General features: G+C 41.9%; 1 long non-coding RNA gene across 1 annotated transcript in view; it reads left to right on the forward strand.

The window, feature by feature from the left end:
- The first annotated feature begins 1,321 nt into the window (after window positions 1-1,321).
- LOC138114374 (uncharacterized) overlaps window positions 1,322-12,326 on the forward strand; it is a 92,047-nt gene continuing 81,042 nt past the window's right edge. The window contains exon 1 of the long non-coding RNA XR_011152628.1: window positions 1,322-1,473. This is a non-coding gene — a long non-coding RNA (uncharacterized lncRNA). The remainder of the gene's footprint in view (window positions 1,474-12,326) is intronic.

Here is a 12,326-nt window from a genome sequence, read left to right on the forward strand (position 1 = left end):
TTTTTAAATTTTCAGCTTTTTTTAATCCAATCTGTGAGAAAGAAACTGTCTTTTCCACAGCGCCTTTGCATTGTCCCTCCCTCTGAAAGTAAGCTGGGGCTCACAGACCACTCTTCTAAAAATCAGGGTTTAGCTGTTTCAGATGAAGTCTGCAGAAACTGGCCATTACTGAAATGCTGCTTTTTTACCCTATCTTGCACAGGAAATCTGTTTCAGAGCCAGAAATACAGATTGGATCTCAGGACTTCTACACCTTTGGTTCAGCAGCAAGACCATCTGTCACTTCTAATTCCTGCTATGAAAAAGATGATCTAGTTATCTTTGATGGAATAATTCTGAATTTGCAAGCTGCATTCTTCTCCTTTTCCCCAATTAGATTTTCCTCCCCTCCTACATACTGGAATCTCTATTTGAAGGTTCAGCCTTGGATGAAACTAAACCCCAAAAGAATGATCTCTTTTTAATTGCTCCCCACTGGATATGATATGAACTTGCAAAACACTGTAACTCCTCTCACCAAAGCAATCTTGACTTGGTTCCAAAAGGGAGAGAAAACAGGTGAATTCCTTGTCAATTTAGATTTCACTAAGGATATGCAGAACTTTTGCTCTGTTTTAAGCTTGATATATGTTTTGGAAAGTAGAGGATTTATAAGGAGGGGCTGGATATTTTTTCAGGCATGTCTACATCTTAACCAGCATCTGCATATCATTCCAAGGTTACTTTTAAATCTTCTGGATTCTCACTCAGCTTTGTTTGACTCTCAAAGGCAAAGCACTCTTTCTCATAGGACCATTAAATCATGAGAGATTCTCTTTCATAATGAGGAAAAAAACCCTTTTTTTTTTTCCTTTGGAGAAAACCATCCTCATCTTCATCTGGGTAACGAGATGTTTCCTGAGATTATAATGTGTTCAATCTTTCACACATGGTTTTCTTGGTGTAAACTACAGATAAAAAGCACATGATATAATTTCATCCTTTCACTGTAGGTGAGGGAATGTCTCAGGCTGTTCCGTCCCACCATTGCTTTTTCCCACCCATGTACACATAAACACATTCCTGAAGCTCAAACTCAGCCGTGTTTCTGTAGTCCAGGGCATGTCTCTGCTGTTAAATTTTAATGAAAATAAGATTGGAATTTTAGGGATTAATGACCACTTGGCAAAAATTCAGCTGATATCTACTTTATCTGCACCGCTTCTTCCAACCTCCCTTCTACAATGAGTAACTGAAAAGGACCGAGGAGCCGAAAGCTGTTTCTAGGATACAATGTGCAGCACTTCCTACTCTTGGCTCACTCTAACTTCAACCTCTCAGCTCTGTCATTTTTTTCTGTCTATGAATTTAAAATAGCTTTTGCCACCAGATAGTGAAGTGGAAGCAATAGCATTTGTCCCAGCTGTGAGTGGGATCACCTTGCTACCGTGGTAAAATTGAAGGGGCTGATCTTCACATGGATTTTGCATTAAGGTAATTTCCACACCTTACTTATCCTGCTGTTTGGGTAAAACCTTTCCTGTAGTGAGTTCAGAGGCTTTGTGTATGTATGTGAGAGCACATATGTCTCTGTGCAAAGCATGGCTTCTCTGCATTGGCATTCCAGCTGGCAGTTCCTGGAAAGCTGTCTGGAAAGCCACCCTGCAGCTCCAAAAGCTTCTGCAAAAGGGAAATAATGAATGATGTGGCCTCCCTCCTGCCACTCATACCTGTGCTGTCCTTTCTGTGCTCCAGTACGTGAGCACAATAGGAAAGAGATGGTTGCCTTTTTTTGTAATCCCTCTTTGGAGGGAGAACAAGTTCCCTTTTTGGGCCAGTCCAGCTGAGGGAAAGAAAGGTCTTTTGAACAGTGTTGTCACAGGTTCATCTGGGTATAAACACTTATGGGTACATTGATCCATTGTAAACTCCTGGAACAGGAACAGGATGCAGGTACGGTGGACAATTATTATAAAACAATTGCTGCTCTATATCTAGCCAGTTTACAGCTTTCTGGTGTCCCCAAGATTATAGGTGCTGGTTTCATGTTCTTGGCAGCCCTCCACACCATAAGTCAAAGTCCCTCTTTTTGACCAGGAGCTGGCAGGAGGCTCACAGGTCAATGGTGAGGGGCTATGGAGGAAAGTTTCCCTTGAAGTGGAAAACTGAAAAGATTTTTTTGTCATTTAAGCTCGGGGGACAAACCTCCTCACCAGCATTTTGCACTTGCAGTACATGATTACTCTGAGATTTAGGAAGCAAACAAACAGTAATCATTAAGAGCAGTTTATTAAACAAAATAAATTTCTCCTTGTGCTGTTGACTAAAGAGTAGACAATTTAGCTGTTCCTAATTATGAGGTTATGCCTAGATTTTTCTAAACTGAAATGACAGTTAATGTACTTTTTTTTTTTTAGGTATGCAGTCACTTTTTGGGGGTTTTACACAGATGAACTCCTTGATATCTCCTCTGTCTACAAATACCACCATGTGCAAATGATTGAAAATGGTGGTGTAAGTGATTGAAAATTGTGTTGTAAATCTTGGTGCAAAATTGCAGAGCCTTGAATACGTGGCACATACCCACAGTATTTTATACCTGCACTGATGTTTAACAGAGGGGTGTTTTTTCTCAGCCAGTTCAGTCAGAAACACACATTCTCTCCAGGCCCATGTTTGGGATGGTGAAATGAAATAGTTCCCATAGTTATTCCTAGAAGTTAATTAGCTGTGACAGTGGGAAAGTGACCACCTCATGATTCTTGGATATTTATAACAAGGCTGTCACTTGCTAGGTTAGTCAGGTCAGAGAGGAGACAAGAGTGTGAAGTCAGGTTTCTGGCAGCACACAGAGCTGAACCTGCATCATTGTGCTTCCTTACCACTGCTTAGATGTTGGCAGGAAGGATCTCTTGGTGCCGAGTTTGTACCACTACCCCAGCTGTGATCCCTATCTTTGGGAAACGTGGCTTTGCTGCGCTGCAGAGCTCTGTGGGCACATCTGCGTTTCCTTCATCACGTGCCTTGAGAGCTTGGTCTGGGATTAATGAAATGGGGATGGCTTTTCTGCTCCTGCTTTCATGAGCTCAGAGTCAGACTTGCAGGGGCAGAGCAGAGCTGTGGCACAGGGAGGTGACAGAGGACAGGGACAAATGTCACCATTTGTTCACCATTGAGTGCCATCCCTCGGCTGCAGTGGCTGCACCACCCTGCTGCCCACCTGCACCATGTGCTGGTCACTCCATGGGGGCCAGAGAGAGAGAGAGTTTTAGGGCTTTTTGCCTCTACTTTGTGTATTCACCAAGTGGCACCAAGTTCTGTCATGCCTCAGGACTTACTGTAGCTATGTAGTTCCCTGATGCATGAGGAGATGTTTGTTTGACTCTCCAATTTTGCTATGTAATCAAGACTTAATGTGCTAAATGTGTTCACTGTAAACTGGTATCAGCACAGCTGAGCATGACCCGAGCAGCTGGGAATATTTCTGAGAGAATTTTTTGTGGTTTTGAGAGTTAAAAGAGCAAAAGAGTTACACCAGCAGGGGAAAAAACCCTCTCAAATTACATGTTTTGAACAAATCAGAGGTATTTTATTGGTAATGATAGGCTAACCTGGAACAGATTATTTCAAAGATCTGTCTCATTTAGAGTACCATTTATAAATGTTGTCACTGCTCAGAAGAAGAGATATCTCACACTAAGAAAACTGTGAGTTACCATCATGACAAGGAGAAAGCACAGAAGTTCATTTTTGTCTGTCTGTCATTATGGTCCTTCAGTTTTAGCAGGAAAAAAACTTTCATACAACTTCAGCATGATTTGCAGAGTGTCATTTCTTTATTAAAATTTCCTGCCCATAAATAGTGTGCCAAATGTTGTAGTGGGTTTGTCATATGCCCAATATTCTTCAGAGAAAGCAGCTGACTGTTGGCTTCCCTAATTATTTCTTCTTCTAATATTGTTTCCTCAGAGCTAGCTTGAAGGGCGAACAAACCCCAACAATATATATATATATATATATATATATATGTATAATCAAGTAAAACCAGACATTGCTGTCATTAAAAAAAAAAAAAAATAAAGCTTTGGAACAAATAATTAGTTTCATGCAAATTTCTCTCTCTTAACACTGGCAAGATTTCAATAAGCATTTTCTGAGAAGTATTTCATTTTATTTTACTGCAAGGTGGGACCCTGCTTTTTGCATTGCTATGAACCCCCCCTGGAGAGCCAAGCTGGGAAACTGCCAAACCTCTCATACCTGCAGTGACAATGGGGAGCCATATCAACACACACAAACCCATATTTAACTAAACTGCTCAATTGAATTCTAATCTCCAGCTAATCACTAAGGCTAAAAAAAAAAATTCTCCCTATTCATGTTTTATTTCTAAAAAATACCTTTATGAGGTAATACAAGTGCATGAATGGATGAGAGACTCAAGCACAATATGCTGTCTACAAAGCTAAATGAGCTAGGGGGGTCACATTCTATTAAATATCTCATCCATGAAACTCTCAGTTAAAAAGAAACTTTAAATGGAGTTTAGAAAGTCACTGAAGGGCCTTTTTTGGGGGTTCTCAATGTTGAAGGTGATACAGAGGTGTGTTTTTGTTTTGCTTCACTCCAAGCCTCCATAAGCCACACAAATCAATGAGATTACAATAGAAATACCAGTGGACACCAATTTATGTGTAGTTGGATATATTTTGTGTTTAAAATAGGGCTGCAACCTCCTGAATGGACCATGTGTGTGTGTTGAAGGGCACAGGGAGACCTTTCACCCTTCCTGCTGCAGGACTATGCATGGAAGAAAGCTTGTCATCCCTGAGTCTGGGCATCAGGCTTGGCATGTCCAGTGTGACTGCCACTACCCGGCTTAAATTCTCCTTGGTATTGCTTAGTGGGAGAGATCACAAAAGGAAAGAGGTGCTCCTTCCTCAACTCCTTTGGGAGCATATTTGAGGTTAATAATGGGGGAAATGTGGGGTTAAAACACACAGTCCTCAAGTCAGGACTTGTAACACAGCCCCTCATCACCCTCTGCAAGCTGAATGGGTGCCCTGCCCTGGTTTTACCAAGGCAGCTCTGATATTCCTGGTAAAAGCCACATCTGGAGAAGGTATCTACCTGTGACAGAACCAAAATATAATTTCACATGAGGATGCTGTGGAACAATTGTGAAGAGCAATACCTTTGGGTACAGCTGGTTCCCAAGCACAGCTGCTCAGGTGTCTTGTTCTCCAGAAAAGTGTTGGCAAAACAGAAGGGTCTCCCCTGGACCACCCCCTCACAGTTTCAGGTGCTTACCCTCCCGGTCTGAGTTCCCATCTCTTTTGCAGACCCTGAAGGCCAGTCTGATCTGTGCTAATGGTTGGCTGGGGAATCCCACAAAGCTCTACGTGAGTAGGATGGCTCCTCTTTGCAGATTTCAAGAAATTCCTTGCAAGTAGCTCATTCTCCTTCTGGCTCTCCTCCCTGCACAGCAAGGCTGGGCGTATCCTTGATTTCACCTGGCAGTGAGAAGCACTGGCACTCACTTTTAACCGAAGGGACTCTCCCTGACCCAGGTTTTATGCTTGTGTGGAAACCCTGGCAACAAAAATAATTTTCCAGTGTCTTCCCATTTGTCCTGTTACTTTACCGTGTCTCCCAATCTCACTTTTCTCGGTGTGAATAGGCCAATGTGACCTTCCTGGCAAACACTTGTTGAAGATTAGAGCCAACAAAGTGTTGTGGGGGGGCTATCGAATATCTCCGAGGTAAGGCATGCATAAAACATGAGCACAGAGTCGTAAATAACTCGGCTCCTCTTCATTTATTTTAAAATAATGACGGTTGTTTAACTGGCTTAAAAGGGTTACTCTTTCACCCCTAGCTTGTTCTGAGCACCGTGGGAAAATGACACGAGCGCTGTTTAGTTTGAAGGATGTAGTCATGCAAAACCTTCGCTGTACCTTCTGGAGGAAGCTGCAGTGTTTCAAGAAATAATGAAGGTGTGAATCACCGCTATTCTGAGTTGTCTGATAAGAAAATCTTTTAATCTCTTGTAGCAATGCAAGGGCTCCGATTGCCGCAATTCTCTTTTATAAATTGTGCAATAAAATATGGAATAAATCATTGCAAAAGAATCCAGGATTATCAGCAGTCTTTTCCTTTGATATCAGTATTTTTGACCGGTGTTCTTTAAAGGCTTTTACTTGTTAGTTTAGTTTTAGGAGACAAATAAAGTAATTAGTGCTCTTTCTTTTTTTCTCCCGTTTTATGGTCTGTTCTTGGCACACTTAGAAAACATTGAGCTTGAACAGTTAATTTTCAGTTGTGCCCGTTAGCAGGAATTATTTCCATTTTTCAAAAACAATATAAGAAAGCAACCAGGATGAGATACTGGTTTCATTAAAAGTATATGCAAAGGATGAGGTGTTTAGTTGCTTCTGTCCTTTTTTTTCCCCTTAATTTTAATATATTTTAAGTATTCAAAATGTACTAAAAAATATTCTTTTTTATATGTGTGTGTTTAGTCACCAAAACCCTCAGGAGTTCCCTTTTGAAAAATATTGCCATTGTTTCTGGAATTTGGCTCCACATGCTCTGTGTGTTTTTGCAGGACAACATCTCTGGTCTTTTACCAAGGTTTTATGTTTTCATTTATACAAAAACTACACAATGCCATAGGGTGTCAAGAAAGTGAAGAGCTTGGTAAGATTTAGGCTTTTTGGGAGTCCTTTCAAGATCAAGAAAGATATACAACCAAGTAAATAACTCAGATTGGAAACCTCACAACCCAGCTTTGATATGTAACTCTTCCCATAATATACAATGAGACTCTGATTAAGCTTTATCATTTCATTGATCACTTCCTAGGCAGCAGATGCCCATTGGCTAGAGAGGAAATCAAACATTTATCCCCTGCTACTCTGACTGTGGATGGTAAAAATGTATTTATAGTAATAGAAAAAGTCCTGCCACAAAAGACTGGAATAGTGGAGCTAGAGAGGAAGAATGAGCTACAGCCATAAAAAATCCAGTTAGAAATGTTTGGGTTGGATTCTGTTGTTATTTATTCACCAGCTCCTTGCTCAGGTTGCTGCATGTCCCCTCAGCCTGCCCTGGGTGGGAGCTGCAGGGCAAGGGGCAGCTCTGCTGGGTGCCCATGAGCATCCTCCATGCACACTGGCTTCTAAAGACTGCAAGAAGGTGGAAAAGCACTTTTTGGAAACAGCATGTGCACTTATGTTTTGGAAGTTTGTTGGTTTGTTTAATTGATGGAACGCTTTTTACAAATATTTGATGAGTGTGTGAAAAAAAAGTGAAAAAATGGCATTAATGGTAAAATTGCTTGTGGTGCTTTAATTATTTGGTCCATTTGCTTCACACAGGAAGTTATTTGGTAAAATACCTTTGTGTGCAGATTAGAGATGTGTGACACACTCTGGCTAATTGTCTGGTTGTGCGGCTCAGGTGAGGGTCAGGCTGCCTGGCCTCTGTCACCTCCCTCCCTTCATACAGCTTACAGTTTACAACCAGCAATTGGCTTGGGAGACAACACACAGCCCAGCCTCTGCTTGTGTGTCAGTCTTCCTCTTGTGACTTCTTCCTACAAATAATTCCCAGACTGCCTTAGGAAACTGCTTTGGATGCTGGAGGGAGGAAGCCAAGTGACTGTGAGCTGCGGGGGGTGAGTGAATAGCTGAGGATGAGGCTGGTAGTGGAATGGGAAGGCCACCTCTGCCAGGCATGGTTATGACTCCTGGGGCTCAGAGGTGTGGTAGACTGACAGTAAACTATCCTTGGCATGGCAAGGGAGGTGTGGAAGGTGAGCTGAGACCCCGTTGTAGCTGATTAAGGGGATCTCAGTAGGTGGTGAAGGCACATTTGTGGAAGAGGAAAGAAGACTGAGGAAAATACAAGAAGTAGCTGAATCACAGCATCTACCTGGTTTATGTGCAGTCCATGGGCTGAACAGGAGGACTTGACAGGCCTGAGCTCTTCTCATGGGTCCTGAAGTGTTGAGATGGTAAAGGATCTGTGAGGAGAAGGGAGCTCCCTCTGTGCAGCTCTGCCCTGGGGTGAGGCCACCTGGCCCTGCCTGGAGCTCTGTGATGCTGGAGTGAGGTCACCTTGCTCTTCTCCTGCTCTGAGCACATTTATGGTCCCTCTCATGTTGCTGCAAAAATTATATGGATGCCTGTGCATGTGTGATCCTACTCTGCCTATAATGGGTTTTAAATACCCTCTGATTCAGGCACAATCTCATGCAGCATTTGGGACTGTGTGTGAATTGCTTGATTTCCCCTTGGGTTTCTTTAAACCTGAGGCAATGGCACAGCAATCTAGAGATAACCTGGTGTAGAAAAATAATAGAGATGCTTCTGTTGTTCCCTTGCCATTTTTACTTCCTTTCTTTTTCTTCGAAACCACCGGTTATTTCCCCGTAGAGCTATGAAATAACAGGAAACAAGAACACCCCAGCTAGGCAACATCTCTTCTGCAGAACTACAGGAGATCACATCCTGTAAAAAGGTTAATGAGGAGCTGAGACTTTTTTTTGGTCAGGATAAAGAGAATTATTCGCTTCCTGGTGCACTAGAAGCATTCGTGAAACCTTTTAGGAAATGGCATAATGTATTTTTAGTGTAAAATGAGGCTAGAAAGGAGTTGCAAAAAGCTGTACCATCAGTCCTGGATTTGATACATCCAACATTCAGCAGCTGCAGGTTTTCTTGCTTCCTTTTTTCATTGAAAAAATGAAAGAGGAGTCCTCCTCCATGCAGAAGACTTTAGAAAATATCCTTCTTTTCTCATTTCCTCATCAGACTCTCCCTAGAAAATGCTGCTGCTGGACACTGATCCTGCTGGACACAGTGCACAGTTCAACCCTCACTTTCCACCTCTGAGAGGACTGTTGTGGCTCAGTGCCCATTGCCATTCCCTGCCTTCCTCTCCTGGCCCTCAGAAGGTGCTTCCAGGGCTGCTACTATGCACGCTCAGAGATATTTTTTTTCAATCTCTGCATTTTAATTACACATCCTCCTTTTCAAAAGGCTGGATGTTTTGAGATAATGAAATCTTTCCACAGGTCATGCTGCTTTCTCTTCCTCTGGATTCCTCTATTAACAGAAAACTACCGGTTTCCAGAAGGAAATTGTCTTCATTTCTTTATAGACTCAATCTGTTCTCACCAAAGCCACTGGCAAACCTTCTGTTTATTTTTCAGGGGTACAAAAACTAAGCCAAATGCCATCAGGCAGAGATCAGCATACACGCTGAACCACGAGCAAGGCCTGGGGAGCCTAGTTAAGTAATTCATTACAGCTTCTTTGAAATTCCTCACTAAATAGGTTTGGGGTTGTTTTTTGCCAGAAATGCTAGCTTGCTGAAGTGGAAACATTTTGTGGCAATGTACCAATTTCTGTAATCTGGAAGGTTATTTTTGGGTCCCAGGTGAAATTTTATGGGGAGAAAAGGAGGCAAAAAAGGACTTTTTATCTGTGATACTGTGCTGAACAAATATCGCGGCTTCTGGGCTAGAATTGCTCGCAGTTGTCTGGACACATCTGGGCAGATGGACTTAGCCCTTGATTTCAGGTGTCTAAACTGAAAAGCATTTGAAAGAGTATTGGAAGGGGGTTGGACTGGATGATCTTGAAAACCCAACCAAGCCTAACTGTCCTGTGACCTTATGAAGTCTGTATGTTTGTGATGTGTAATTACTAAAAGTTCCTATTTACATCTGGTTATGAAAAATAATGTTGGAGTTGAGAGGGCCATCAACCTGAGGGAGGTAGAAGCATCATTTAAGCCCCATATTTTCATAAGGATTTGAATTCCATGTCATGATGAAGTGTGACATTCCCTGTCACAGGGCACGATGTTAATTCAATGCTCAGAAGGCACTTAGAGACATCACAGAAGAAGATCTTGTCAAGAAGTATCAGCAAAAGCTGCTTCTAGTTTTAGAAATCACTGGAAACTGGGCAAGTGTGTTGAATTAAATCTATGCCATTTCACCTTGTCCTTACACCTTTCTCTGAGTATGTGGTCACTGTCCAAGACAGAACTCTGGGCTGGAGGAATATTTAGTTCAGTCTGATGCAGTGGGGCATTTTATGCTATTTTGAAGAAAGTTAGCATGAAGGCACTGGGGAAAATCATTCCTGCCCCCTTCAGCTGTGCCTGTTCTCTGCAGTAAGCACTGTGCATCTGTAGCTGCACTGGCTGCTGCAGCTGAGATCTTCCACAAGGCTCCGGAGGTGTCAGTGAAGGAAAAATGATAATAAAGTCATGAGGAGTGCTGAGGCTGGAACAAGACCAAATACCCATCAGCGTTCCATGGGTTTTGATCCATCACTGACAGTAAACCAAAGTCAGGGCTCCACATTAATGAAGGCATTCAAATACCTAAAGCTCACCAAAATCTCTGTGAGTGAAGGGTCTGAACATTTTTATAATCTGGGTCATAATAAAGTCAATTAATAATGTTTGTGTTAAATCAGAGTGTTGATTTGGCTGATTCAGGCTTGATGGGAATACAGGAAAGTTATAGTTATTCTCAAAATGTTTAAAATATTGGTTATCTTGCATTTGAAACACCACTATCAGCTTACCTCACTGTTGTGTTGCATTGTGCTGTCACAGGCACTACACAAGCAAAAAAATGAAGTAACCAATGATGAGTGCTTGTACTCCAACAAAAAACAGATCAAGATTTGCCTTGCATGTTGATTACAATTTTATTTATAAGTAGGACATATTCTAAACATTAATATTAAGTGATCTACTTTGCCCACCAGTATAAGTGTGAAGTTCCAGGTTTTTTGCTTAAATGCTGAGTCCCCATCTGTTGTATCCATGGTGATAGCAAGACTTTCGTTCTGACTCCTTTTCAAATCAGTGTTGTGATTCTTAGTGATTTTAGAACTGCTTTCCAGCAACTCTGAAAATTAATGGTTAATCAAACAATCTCAGCTCTGGCTCGGTTATTTATGTGCATGCACCCATTATTAAGTAGCAATCTACCTCCAGCAGCAAAACCTTTCATTGTGGTTTGGGTTGTTGTGTTGTGTCTGTAGGGATAGGATAATCTGTTTGAAGAAAATCTGATGAAATTGCACCAAATCTTTCTACATCCTTTATCGGAAAAGATAAAGGTCAAGCTCTTTCTTTGTAGGGATTACTGGCTCCGTACAACCTCAGTGGTAGGAGTGAGCAGTAGGAATGAGGGAGTGGGGTGATAAATCAGAGGAACACTTGCTTCAATAAATATCTCTGTTACAGCAATTTGCTCTTGGAAAGATAGTTAGGGTTTGTCTATCATTCTATCTTTTCTGGAAATTTTTGGGTTAAAAACCCGCAAACGTGAAGTAAAAAAATGTGACTATAGGGAGAAGAGAGATTATAAAGGAAAGGTGTCCCCATGTGCAGGTTTCAGAGGGAAGGAGAGAGGAATGCAGGGGGTACAGGAAGGTGTGCAGAAGAAATACCTTGGAAAGCAAGTGAGAAATGTTCTCAATTTTGACAGCTGTGGAGTGGGAAAACTTTGGTTTTCCACCCCACAGAAGGGATGACATGGAGCATTATGCCAATGGGACCAGCAAGAGCCTGGGTTAGCCCAGGGTGTGGGACATGCCAGTGGGAAAATCGGTGCGTGACTGCTACAGCTCCTCCTCTTCTGTCTAGAGACTTTTCCCCAAGCTTGGACTGAATCAAATTAATACATGCCTGATAGGAAACTAGAAAATCTTCCTGGTATTCATCAGGAACTGCAGGTTTCCAGAAACCTCGTATTGCCAAGCTTGGGCTGAACAAAGTGAGGAAGTACTCCAGAGATTTGCTGTGCTGTAATTTGCCCTTGAACAAAAGTGAAGCTTAAAAAAGGTTTAACAAACATTCACACTTTTCAAATACTTCTCTGGGGTTCTGGACTCCCACTTGGCTGCATACATTGAAGATGAGGAGGGAGAAGCCTGCACTGTGATTAATCCCCCTGACAAAGTCACCTGGATAAAATGTTCTTGACTGGAATAAGCCTGTGAAGGGTCTGCACTGATGCCACATATCTGGTTTGTTATTAACATACATTAACAGTGATTGACAGTTAACCTGAAGTTTCTGTGACTGTGCACGGTCTTTAAGGTTTCAAATAAACAGCTGAAGGTTTTCTCTGTTTCCTCCTCAATTGAATGTGCAAAATATTTGGCTCTGGGCATTCCTCACACTTGCCATGAGAGAGCTCTTCTCTGAGCCAGTGATGACAGAATGTGGTCCATTTTTTAAATGGGGATTTGGAAACTCAAACACATTCACAAATCAAGTTCAGTCAGGGGATTCCTCACATTCCTGCCCTG

Source organism: Aphelocoma coerulescens, chromosome 1, assembly GCF_041296385.1.
Source record: "Aphelocoma coerulescens isolate FSJ_1873_10779 chromosome 1, UR_Acoe_1.0, whole genome shotgun sequence".
Taxonomy (NCBI): Eukaryota; Metazoa; Chordata; class Aves; order Passeriformes; family Corvidae; genus Aphelocoma; species Aphelocoma coerulescens.